This window comes from Heterocephalus glaber, unplaced genomic scaffold, assembly GCF_053883595.1.
Source record: "Heterocephalus glaber isolate CG9 unplaced genomic scaffold, H.glaber_assembly_v1.0 deba00001564, whole genome shotgun sequence".
Classification (NCBI taxonomy): Eukaryota; Metazoa; Chordata; class Mammalia; order Rodentia; family Bathyergidae; genus Heterocephalus; species Heterocephalus glaber.
This window is the reverse complement of record NW_028258351.1, coordinates 12,537,114-12,549,358: the sequence shown is the minus strand read 5'-3', so window position 1 is coordinate 12,549,358 and position 12,245 is coordinate 12,537,114. Positions and strand designations below refer to the sequence as shown.

Below are 12,245 nucleotides of genomic sequence, written 5' to 3'. Positions count from 1 at the left end.
CTGATTCATCAATTCCAGGTCCAAATAAGAATATCAAAAGCAGACAACTGGGAATGGAAATGTTCCAGTAAGAATTAAGCTTGGACTGTAGTATGTGTATCTTTTGGGCACAAGTTGTAAAAGCAACACATGGAGTTTAGATTTCATCCTGGCACAGTGAAGAATTCAGAGCAGGGGAAGTGAGCATTTTTTTTCTAAGTGTGGAAATGTATTTTCTCAAATTCTTCTTATTTTTGTTTTTCCAAACTTGATTCCATCCAGACTGCTGCTTACACCAGTGATCCCTCCTGGGACCAGACTGGAGGGCTTGCATACCATCGGAAGGGCTTGAGGCACCTGGTGCCAAAGCAGGGAATTAAAGAAGGGACCATAATTGCCCCTCAAGAATTGAAGAATTCTTTTAAGTCTGAATATGTAGGGAACACAGAACAATGCTATTCCCTGACTTTCTATTTCCTTGTTTCTTTCACGGTACTGTGGATGGAACCTTGGGGTGCTCTCTTATTGGGCACTCTTACTACTATTTTTTTCTTTTTGAGATAGTCTTGCCAAGTTGCACAGGCTGGCCTTGAACTTTCAATCCTCTTTCCTCAGCCTCCAGAGTTTCTGGAATTACAGGTATATGCCACCATGCCCAGGTGATTTTCCACTCCTGAAAGTTACACTTTAGGTGAAAAATTTCTGTTCTGTAAATTTCCAGTTGTCAAAAGATGTTATAAGGGTTCCACTGCTCCCAGGCCAGAAAAGGTGAGCTGTGTGGGCGCCAACAGCACCCCCGCCCCTGCCCCCCTGGTCAAAATGAGAAGACATGTAAACATGTCTCAAAAACAGACTTCCAGATCACCTACAGCAACCCCAAAGGGAAATGAGATGGGGAATACTCTGATACTCAACCACCTGGACTCCCTGAACTGGCAACAAAAGAGGATCTGGAAAAAATGAAATCAGAAATAATTTCTCTGATAACAGCAGAGATTGTGCCCATAGTACAAAACATGATTAATAAATCTAGAGAGGACACAGATTAAAAAAAAAATAGAGGAGCTGAGGAACACGATGGAATCCCAACATAGGAAACAAATGGAATCCATAAAACAGATACAGATTTCCAGGAGATTAAAAACTCCATTTAAAGTCTACACAGCAGAATGAGCCAATGTGAGAACAGAATTTCAGGTATAGAAGATAAGATTGCAATTAGTGACCAGGAAAAGAAAAATTGCTTCAAAATCGTAAGGGACCATGAGAAATCAATCCAGCAGCTGCTAGATGATGCAAAGAAGAATAACATAAGACTGACTGGAGTCAACGAAGAAACAGGAGACAGTGCAGATGACATAAAAAAAACTGTCCACAGAAGTGATGGCAGAAAACGTCCCAAGTAGGAGAAAAGAACTTTTTCGGGGGGGCGGGTACCGGGGATCGAACTTGGGTCCTTGCGCTTGCAAGGCAGGTGGCAAAACCACTGAGCTAAATCCCCGGCCCCTAAGGAGAAAAGAACTTGACACACAGATAAGACAGGCATATATGACTCCAACTAGCCTTGATCAAAAAAAATCTACACATAGGCATATAATTGTTAAGATTCCAGAAACCCAACAGAAGAACAAAGTTCTACAAGCAGTTAGAGAAAAGAAACAAATTACATACAAAGGAAAGCCCATCAGAATCACAGCAGACTTCTCAACACAAACCCTCAGGGCAAGAAGAGGTTGGAGTGACGTATTCTAAGCCCTAAAGGAAAACAGCTTCTAACCCAGATTGATGTACCCTGCAAAACTATCTTTCAAAATTGATGGAGAAATAAGATACTTTCATGACAAAGAGCACCTTAGGAACTTCATGAATACCGAACCAGCACTCCAAAAAATTTTAGATAATATCCTAGGAACAGACAATGAGGACCACAACCCCAGGAAGCACAGCAGAATGAATCCATCGGACACGACAAGAAATTAAATGTAAAGGAGGAGAATCCAACAAAAAGAGAAAGTCATGAACTTCATCTCCTCAATGAGTGTATCATTCAATCTTGTTATTGTACTGATTAGTATTTTTCTGATTCTAGTGTTGCACACCTTTCCTTGTGCTGTACTGGCTATTTATCATCTTCTTGTGTCTACTTTTTAATTGAGTTGTCTATTAATGAGCTGTAAGAGTTCTTTATATATTCTGGTCATAGGTTATATGCATTATAAATATGGTCTGTTCAAGGACTACTTTTCATTTTCTCAATGATGTCATTTAAAGTTCTAAATTTTGATGGAATCTCATTTCTCAATTTTTTTCTTTTATACATCATGTTTTTTATCCTAGGAAATTCTTGCCTACCCTAAATCCATAAACATTTTCCCTTATAATTTCTTCTTAAAGTTTTATAGTTTTAGTCTTCCATATTTAGATTTATAGATCTTTTTAAGTTATTTTTATGTATGGAAATAAAGAGTTGAGGTTAATTTCTTATATACAGATACCAGGTGTTCTAGTGCCATTTGCTGAAAACACTATCTTTTCCTCTGCTCTTGAATTGAGTTTATGTTCTATGAAATATTAATGTTAAATAATCTTTCAAAACTCAGTGGACCATATATGTGTGGTTCTATTTCTAGATTCTCTGTTTTATTCCAACGATCTATATGTCTTTCCTTACACCAACACTGCCTTGATTACTGTAGCTTTAGAAGAAGTCTTAAAATTAGGTACTAAATGTCTTCCAACACTGTTTTCTTTTTCTTTTTACTTTTCTAGGTCCTTTGAACTCTTACATAACTTTTAAATTTCAATATCCAATTCTTCATTTATAGCAAGTATACATAGACCTGAATTTTTATATATACCTTGTGTTTTCTAATCTGGCTAAATTCAAATACAAGTTCTAGGGGCTCCTCGAGATTTCTTAGTATTTTCTCTGTAGATGATCATTTCATCTTCATATAAAGATTTTACTTCTACCTTGCCAATCCTATCCTAACTGTGTCATTTTATTGCCAGAGTATTTTGGTTTGGGCCTATGTTTCAAAGTTTAATGGACAGATAAAAAGTAGGCATATCTGCCCTTGTTCCCCACCTTAGGGAGAAAGCATTGTATCTTCTCCATTCATATAAAGCATTTTTCCTGGAAGTATGGAGTACATGTCTTTTATCTGTTGAGAAGGTTCTGTTCTACTCCTAGTCTCCTGACAGCTTTTACCAAGAACAGCTGTAGAATTTAGTCCAATACTTTTTCTCCAACCACTGACTGGATCATATGGCTTTTTCTTTCTGCTTTAAATGTTTGACATAATTTATCAGTTAGAATGTATATGAGCCTGTTGTCATATAAACAGGTTTTCAAGCTAGGAATATACTTTCTTTAATAGGTGCTATTCAAATTTTATATATCCTCCAAAGTCAGTTTCATTAATTTGTCTTCCAAGGTACTTCTTAGAAGTTGTCCAATTTATTTCAAAAAAGATTTTTGTAATATGCTTTCTATATCCTTTTAAACTCTGTAAAATCTGTGGTAATGTCCTCTAGATCTTGATACTATAATTTTAAAAATGTATAATTGATATTGTGTAATAGGAAGAAAAGGTCTAAAGGAGTAGGGGAAGTGGGAGGGGTAGGGGAAAGGAAAGAACGGAAAAGAAGGCTGCAGATGGGCAGGTCTGCAGACACCCTACCGAGGTCGCCAGTCAAGTGGAACATGATGAATCAGCCCGCACCCCGGCAACAATCCCCTGGACACCCCCCGCCCCCGCTCCTCTGTACAGCCACCTGGTTCCACACTACAAAGTCGCAGAGGACACTGGAACACCAGACCATGGCACTGAGTCCCGCTGCTCCCGGCCCAGAGGTAGGGGCTTCCGAGCCACCATCCCACTGCTCCTGGTCCAAAGGAAGGGGCTTCCCGGCCACCATCCCTCCCGCTGCTCCCAGCCCAGAGGAAAGGGCTTTTGGGCCACCTTCTGTCCCACCGCTCCTGACCCAGAGGAAGGGGCTTCCGGGCCACCATCCCTCCCACCACTACCAGCCCAAAGGTAGGGGCTTCTGAGCTGCCATCCCACTGCTTCTGGACCACAGGAAGGGGCTTCCCGGTCACCATCCCTCCCACTGCTCCCAGCCCACAGGAACGGGCTTTTGGGCCACCATCCCTTCCGCTGCTCCCAGCCCCTGTCTCACCTCTCCCAGCTCAGAGGAGGTAATCCATCCAGGCGCCAACAGGCCCCCACCCAGTCAAAATGAGAAAACATGTAAATAAGTCTCAAAACCAGACTCCCAGATCACCTACAGCAAGCCCAAAGGGAAATGAGATGGAACACTCTGATACTCAACCACCTGAACCCACTGAACTGGCAAAAAAAGGGGATCTGGAAAAAATGAAATCAGAAATAATTTCTCAGATAAAAGGAGAAATTGTGCCTCTAGTGCAAGACATGATTAATAAATCTAGAGAGGACCTCAGGAACATGATGGAATCCCAACATAGGAAACAAATGGAATCCATAAAACAGATGCAAATAGATTTCCAGGACATGAAAAACTCCATTGAAAGTCTACACAGCAGAATGAGCCAATGCGAGGACAGAATTTCAGATATAGAAGATAAGATTCCAGTTAGTGACCAGGAAAAGAAAAATTGCTTCAAAATTATAAGGGAACATGAGAAATCAATCCAGCAGCTGCTAGATAATGCAAAGAAGAATAACATAAGACTGACTGGAGTCAATGAAGATAGAGGAGAGAGTGCAGATGACATAAAAAATCTCTTCACAGAAATAATGGCAGAAAACTTCCCAAGCAGGGGAAAAGAGCTTGACATACAGATAAGTGAGGCATATAGGACTCCAAATAGCCTTGATCAAAAAAAATCTACATATAGGAATATAATTGTTAAGAGTCCAGAAACTCAACAGAAGAACAAAGTTCTACAAGCAGTTAGGGAAAAGAAACAAATCACATACAAAGGAAAGCCCATCAGAATCACAGCAGACTTCTCAACACAAACCATCAAGGCAAGAAGAGCATGGAGTGACATATTCCAAGCCCTAAAAGAAAACTGCCTCCAACCCAGATTGATGGACCCTGCAAAACTATCTTTCAAAATGGATGGAGAAATAAGATACTTTCATGACAAAGAGCACCTTAGGAACTTCGTGAATACCAAACTAGCACTTTAAAGAATTTTACGCAATATGCTAGGAACAGACATTGAGGATCACAAGCCCAGGAAGCCCAGCAGAATGAACCCATCTGACATGAGAAGAAATTAAATGTAAATGGGGAGAACCCAACAAAAAGAAAAAGTCATGGCAATGACAAGTCAATACGTTTCAGTTATAACCATCAATGCTAATGGTCTCAATTCACCAATCAAAAGAAATACACTGGCAGAATGGGTCAAGAAGCAAAATCCAACAATAGGCTGCATACAAGAAACACACTTAATTCAAAAGGAAACTCATAGACTGAAAGTTAAAGGGTGGAAAACAATACTCCATGAGACAGGAACCCAAAAAACAGCAGGAGTAGCTATCCTCTTGGCAGATCAAGTAGATTTCAAACCAACACTGATTAAGAGAGATGAAGAAGGACACTACATTCTTGTAAAGGGAACAATCCAAGAGGAAGAGATGACAATCATAAATATCTATGCACCAAACACCAGTACGCCTAACTATATAAAACAAATACTAATGGACATGGAAAGTCATATATGCACTAATACAATTGTAGTGGGGGACCTCAACACCCCACTGTCACAAATAGATAGATCAACTAGACAAAAAATAAGTAATGAAATACCAGAACTCAATTGAACTCTTGAACAAATGAACTTGACAGATGTTTACAGAGTCTTCCACCCCACAAAATCAGAATACACATTCTTCTCAGCTGCACATGGGTCATTCTCAAAAACAGACCACATACTCACACATAGAACATGTTTAAGTAAGTGCAAAGGAATTGAAGTTATCCCCTGTACGTTATCAGACCATAGTGCAATGAAATTGGAGATCCATAGCAAAAGAAACTCAAAAAATTTCATAAACACGTGGAAATTGAATAACACACTTCTGAATAACCAATGGATCACAGAGGAAATTAAAGAAGAAATCAGACAGTTCTTTCAATGAAATGAAAATGACAATACGACAATGCAACATATCGAAATCTATGAGACACAATGAAAGCAGTTTTACGAGGGGAAATTCATAGCAGTGAATACACATATTAGGAAAACAGAACGAGCCCAATTAAACAACCTGATGCTGCACCTCAAGCTTCTAGAAGAAGAACAGGGCAATCCCAGAACTCATACAAGGGAGGAAATTATATAGATCAGAGGAGAAATCAATGCAATGGAGACTAAGAGAATGATACAAAAAAAATCAATGAAGCCAAGAGTTGGTTCTTCAAAAGAATCAACAAAATTGACAAATCCTTAGCCAACCTTATCAGAAAAAGGAAAGAAAAGGGCCAAATCCATGCAATTAGGAATGAAAAGGGTGAAATTACAACAGACCCAGCAGAAATCCAGAGGATCATCAATACCTACTTCCAGAACCTATACGCCAATAAGATGGACAACACAGAAGAAATGGAAAGATTCCTAGATACATATGAATTACCAAAGTTGAACGAAGAAGACCTAAAAATTCTGAACAACCCAATATCAACCAATGAAATTGAAAATGTAATTAAAAACTTATCAACTAAGAAAAGCCTGGGCCCTGATGGCTTCACTGCTGAATTCTATAAGACATTTAGAGAGGAACTGCTGCCACTACTGTTTAAACTCTTCAATGAAATTGAAAGGGAAGCAATACTCCCAAATTCATTCCTGGAAGCAAGCATCACCTTGATCCCCAAAGCAGAGAAAGACCCAACCAAAAAGGAGAACTATAGGCCAATCTCACTAATGAACATAGATGCAAAAATCCTTAATAAGATAATGGCAAACAGAATGCAGAAGATCATCAAGAAGATCATACACCCTCATCAAGTGGGATTCATCCCAGGGATGCAGGGATGGTTCAATATACGAAAATCAATCAATGTAATACACTATATCAATAGAGCCAAGGACAAAAACCATATGATTATCTCCATAGATGCAGAAAAAGCATTTGACAAAATCCAACATGCATTTGTGATAAAAAACCTACAAAAAATTGGAATAGATGGTTTCTACCTCAAACTGAGAGAAGCCATCTATGAAAAACCAACAGCCAATATCATACTAAATGGTCAAAAACTGAAATCCTTCACACTAAAATCAGGAACAAGACAAGGATGTCCACTAACACCACTCTTGTATAGTTCTGGAAACATTAGCCACGGCAATTAGACAAGAGAAAGAAATAAAAGGAATAAAGATAGGTAATGAAGAAGTCAAATTGTCATTATTTGCAGATGACATGAAACTCTATATAGAAGACCCCAAGAACTCCACCAAAAGTCTTCTAGACTTAATAACCAAATTCAGTCAAGTAGCTGGTTACAAGGTCAACACAAAAATCAATAGCTTTCCTCTACACCAATGACAGACTCTCTGAGAGAGAAATAGGGCAAATAATTCCTTTCACAATAGCATCCAAAAAACTCAAACACCTAGGAATCATCCTAACAAAAGAAATCAAAGACCTCTTCTCTGAAAACTATGGCACTCTGAAAAGAGAGATTGAAGATGATATCAGAAAATGGACAGACATCCCCTGCTCCTGGGTAGGAAGGATTAATATAGTGAAAATGGCCATACTTCCAAAACTGCTATATAGATTTAATGCAATTCCAATTGAGATCCCAGCAGCATACTTCATGGACCTTGAGAAAACAATCCAAAAATTCATTTGGAACAAGAAGAGACCCAGACTAGCAAAAGCAATTCTAGGTAACAGAGACATGGCAGGGGTATCACAATCCCCAACCTGCAACTATACTACAAAGCTACTGTGATAAAAACAGCATGGTACTGCCAAAGAAACAGACCTGAGGACCAGTGGAAAAAATTAGAAGATGCAGAAACAATGCCAGACACACTCAGCCATCTCATCTTCGACAAAGGAGCCAAACACCCTCACTGGAGGAAAGATAGCCTATTTAATAAATCGTGCTGGAAAAATTGGGCTTCAACTTGCCAAAGATTAAAACTAGACCTATATCTCTCACCATGCACTAAACTAAAATCAAAATGGATTAAAGATCTAAATATTAAAATAGAAACTCTGAACCAATTGGAACAGAGGTTAGGTAGAACCCTTGAAGACGTCGGTGTAGGAAAAGATTTTATGAAGAAAACCTCAGTTGCCCATGAACTAGCACAAACAATCAACAAGTGGGATCTCTTCTTATTAAAAGGCTTCTGCACAGCAAGAGAAACCACCAGCAGTGTGAACAGACAACCCACAATGTGGGAAAAAATCTTCACCTGCTCTTCCTCAGACAAAGGTCTACTATCTCGAATCTATAAAGAACTTAAAAAGATCAGACCTCCCAAATTTAAACACCCAATTTGAAAATGGGCATCTGAAATGAACAGGCATTTCTCAAACAAAGAAGTAGAAATAGCAAATAAATACAAGAAAAAACGTTCAACATCACTGGTCATTCGAGAGATGCAAATGAAAACAACGCTGAGATTCCACTTCACTCCAGAAACAATGGCTGCTACCATGAAATCAACCAATAACAAATGCTGGTGGGGCTGTGGGGAAAGAGGAACCCTGCTCCACTGCTGGTGGGAGTGTAGACTGGTGCAACCACTGTGGAAATCAGTATGGAGATACCTCAAAGAACTAGGACTGGAAGTCCCATTTGACTCCGCTATTCCACTGCTGGGGATCTTCCCCAAAGAATTAAAAGAATCATGCCACAGTGATATATGTGCACCCATGTTCATAGCAGCACAGTTTGTAATAGCTAAAACTTGGAAACAGCCCAAATGCCCATCAACTGGAGACTGGATAAAGAAAATGTGGTTTTTTTATAAAATGGAGTATTACTTAGCCATAAAAATGATAAATTAGAGACATTTATAGCTAAATGGATGCACATTGAGGTGATACTTTTAAGTGAAATAAATAGGACACACATGTATAAATACCGAATAATTTCTCTGGTGTAACTGAAAGTGTAAATAAGGACTAAAATGTATAATAGGTAATGTGAAATAGGAAGAAAAAGGGCAAAGGGGAAGGAAGTGGGAGGGCTAGGGGAAAGGATAGAAAGGAATGGGATTAATATGAGAAAATGGAAAAATAGGAACAAAATCTTTGTAAATAGGAATGGAGGGGTTGAAGGGAGGGCTGGGCAAGGGTGAAAAATAAGAACCAAGAGAGAGTATGTAAAGATTCAAATCTCCAATGATGAATGTCATTATATTGTATACCTAAAATGTACCAATGATTAGAATGAATAATCAATAATGAAAAACAGGAAGAAAAGGTCCAAAGGGGTAGGGGTAGTGGGAGGGGCAGGGGAAAGGAAAGAAGGGAAAGGAAAAATGCTGAGAAATGGAAAAAATGGAAATAAAGTCTTTGTAAATAGAGAAGGGTGGAGGGGGTGAAGGGAGGGCTAGGAATGGGGAAAAAATAAGAACCAAGATGCATTATGTAAAGGTACAATTCCCAATGAGAAATGTAATTGTGTTGTATACCTACAATGTACCAATAAAAGAATTTAATAAAGTGCAAAGAAAGAAAGAAAGAAAGAAAGAAAGAAAGAAAGAAAGAAAGAAAGAAAGAAAGAAGGGAAAAGAAAAAATATGAGAAAAGGAAAAAAATGGAAACAAAGTCTTTGCAAATAGGGAAGGGTGGAAAGGATGAAGGGAGGGAAGGGGAAGGGGAAAAAAATAAGAACAAGATACTCATGTAAAAGGTACAAGATCCCAATGATGAATGTACCTGTATTTTATACCTAAAATGTACCAATAAACTTAATGGGGGGAAAAATGTTATAAGAGGGACTGGGATTGTGCCACCGCCTGCCTCGCAAGAGCAAGGACCTGAGTTCAATCCCCGGCACCAAAAAAAAAAAAAAAAAAAAAAAAAAAAACCAAAAAAGAAAACAAAAAAGATGTTATAGAAATTAAATCATTATATCTTCTCAAGAGAAAGAAAAAAAGTCATTCATGGGAATATGTGTGTGTGTGTGTGTGTGTGTGTTTTAAATGTTAATGATTACAAATTCTCTGGTTTGTCTTCATTGTAGACCTGCAGTGCTGAATGTTATTGCTTTGACTTCCATTCCCTGAGGATGCTTGGAAAGTAAAAATTCTTCTCCCCACCCAATTAAATGTAATTTGAAATTTCTTTAATCAGTACTAAGTACTTTCACTTCCAAGGGTATGAAGAATTCACCAGTACTGAACTTAAAAAGCCACTCTTCCAAAAAGTGAATCAGAAGAGATTGTGACTCTTGTCATGGGGCTTCTCTTATTCTTGGGGGTGGGGTGGCGCTCCACAGTCCCAGTATCTGCCATGTAACTGTACATGGCCACTGCACATTGCTCAAGTGCTTCCTCTAGAGTCTCCCTGTACACGTACTTGGACATGTGCTGTATGATCCAAATAGTTTTACTCTCGAATGACTGGAGGATACTTGGCCTTGATTGCCTTCTGGCCCTCAATTAAATTGTAATTTCTATGCCTGCCTCCCAAGCACAAGGTCCTGAGTTCAATCCCCTGTACCAAAAAAAAAATTGTAATTTCTAACATCTTCCTCCTCCTGCACCATGATTGGAGAATTAAGCCAGCATGTTTTTGTGCTGAAAGATGGTTCTGTGGATGGTTTGGAAAAGAGCAAAAGGAGAGGGAAGAACAATAAGAATCTAGAGCTGGGGGGCCGGGGATTTAGCTCAGGGGTTCCACCACATGCCTCGCAAGTGCAAGGACCCAAGTTCGATCCCCAGTACCAAAAAAAAAAAAAAAGAATCTAGAGCTGGGTGTGGCAATGCACGCATGTACTGTAATCCCAGCACTCAGGAGGCCAAGGCAGAAGAATTACAAGTTTGGAGGCCAAGGGCTGAGGATTTAGCTCAGTGACACCAAGCCTGCCTCGAAAGTGCAAGGTCCTGAGTTTGAGCCCCGGTACCAACAACAAAACCAAAAAAAACAAGTTTGAGGCCAGCCTGAGGAACTTAGAACTTAATGAGACATTTGTCTCAAAAATAAAAATAATAAAATTAAAAAGGGGCTGGGGAATGTAGCTCAGTACAAAGGCTCTGGGTTTAATTCCCCATACCAAAAAAATGTTAATTGAGAAATAATGAGGGTTTATACAACTGCGATGGCAATAAAATATAAAAAGAAAGGGGTTGGGTTGAAACCTTAGAAGGTTCATGGATGATGTAGGAAGCAAGGAGTCTAAAAAGCCTTTTGAGTACATGGAACTACCATTCACCCAGATGGGAAACAGAGGAACAGGTCTGATAAGTAAAGTAAGTTCTAATTCAGTACCATCTGAATCCAGGAGCACCAATAATAGCTTCTGGCTGTGGGTGCATAATAAAAGCCACTCCAGCCTGCCTCTCAACTCTGGTCCCCTCCCTGCACTGGGAGGCTAGTCTAGGGGTCTGAGTTTATTGCTGTCTAACTGTTCCTCAATGGATTCACGCTATTACTTGCTTTCTGAGTCTCCCTCACATGGCAGGAGATAGCCATCTGTGCTCCTATGGTGCGACTGCTGGACTTAGGAAGTTGAACTGCTCACTTCACATAGAAACAAATAATGTTAGAGGGATCAGTGACTTTTTTTCCACAATAAATTGGCCCAAACTTGTGGAGGCTAGCCCTTCGAGCAAGTCAAACTTGCTTTCAGGATACAGATGAAATTGGCAGTGTGCTACTTCTGTTTTCTCTGGATTTCTGCCACAATTCTGAGGGATTCTGGCCATGGGATGTGTTCTAGAGTCAGTTAGGTTCCCACTTCAGGGGGGCTCTGAGGAGTGTGACTCTACTTCCAGTAAGAGTAATCACTGTGGACAACAATATGGATCAGTAGTCTCCAAAATGTGGTCGCGACCCATAACATCATCTAGGAAATGCACCTTTTTCATGCCTGCTCCGTGGCCAACAGTCAGAGGCTATCTCTGCAGTTGTTTCTGATGCTCACTAAAGGCTGTGCAACACCAATACAGAGCGACGGTGGACTAGGCCTGCACTGAGCCAGCGAGCCCAAGCCCCACCAGGCCAAGACAGCCCACCGTGAATATAAATAGGTCATGCTCATTAATGACTTTTTTTTTTCAGTGCTGAGAATTGAAC

General features: G+C 39.6%; 1 pseudogene; it reads right to left on the bottom strand.

The window, feature by feature from the left end:
- Positions 1 to 10,126: 10,126 nt before the first annotated feature.
- On the bottom strand, positions 10,127 to 10,716 carry LOC147823844 (tRNA-splicing ligase-activating factor archease-like; annotated as a pseudogene).
- Between the last annotated feature and the right edge of the window lie 1,529 nt (positions 10,717 to 12,245).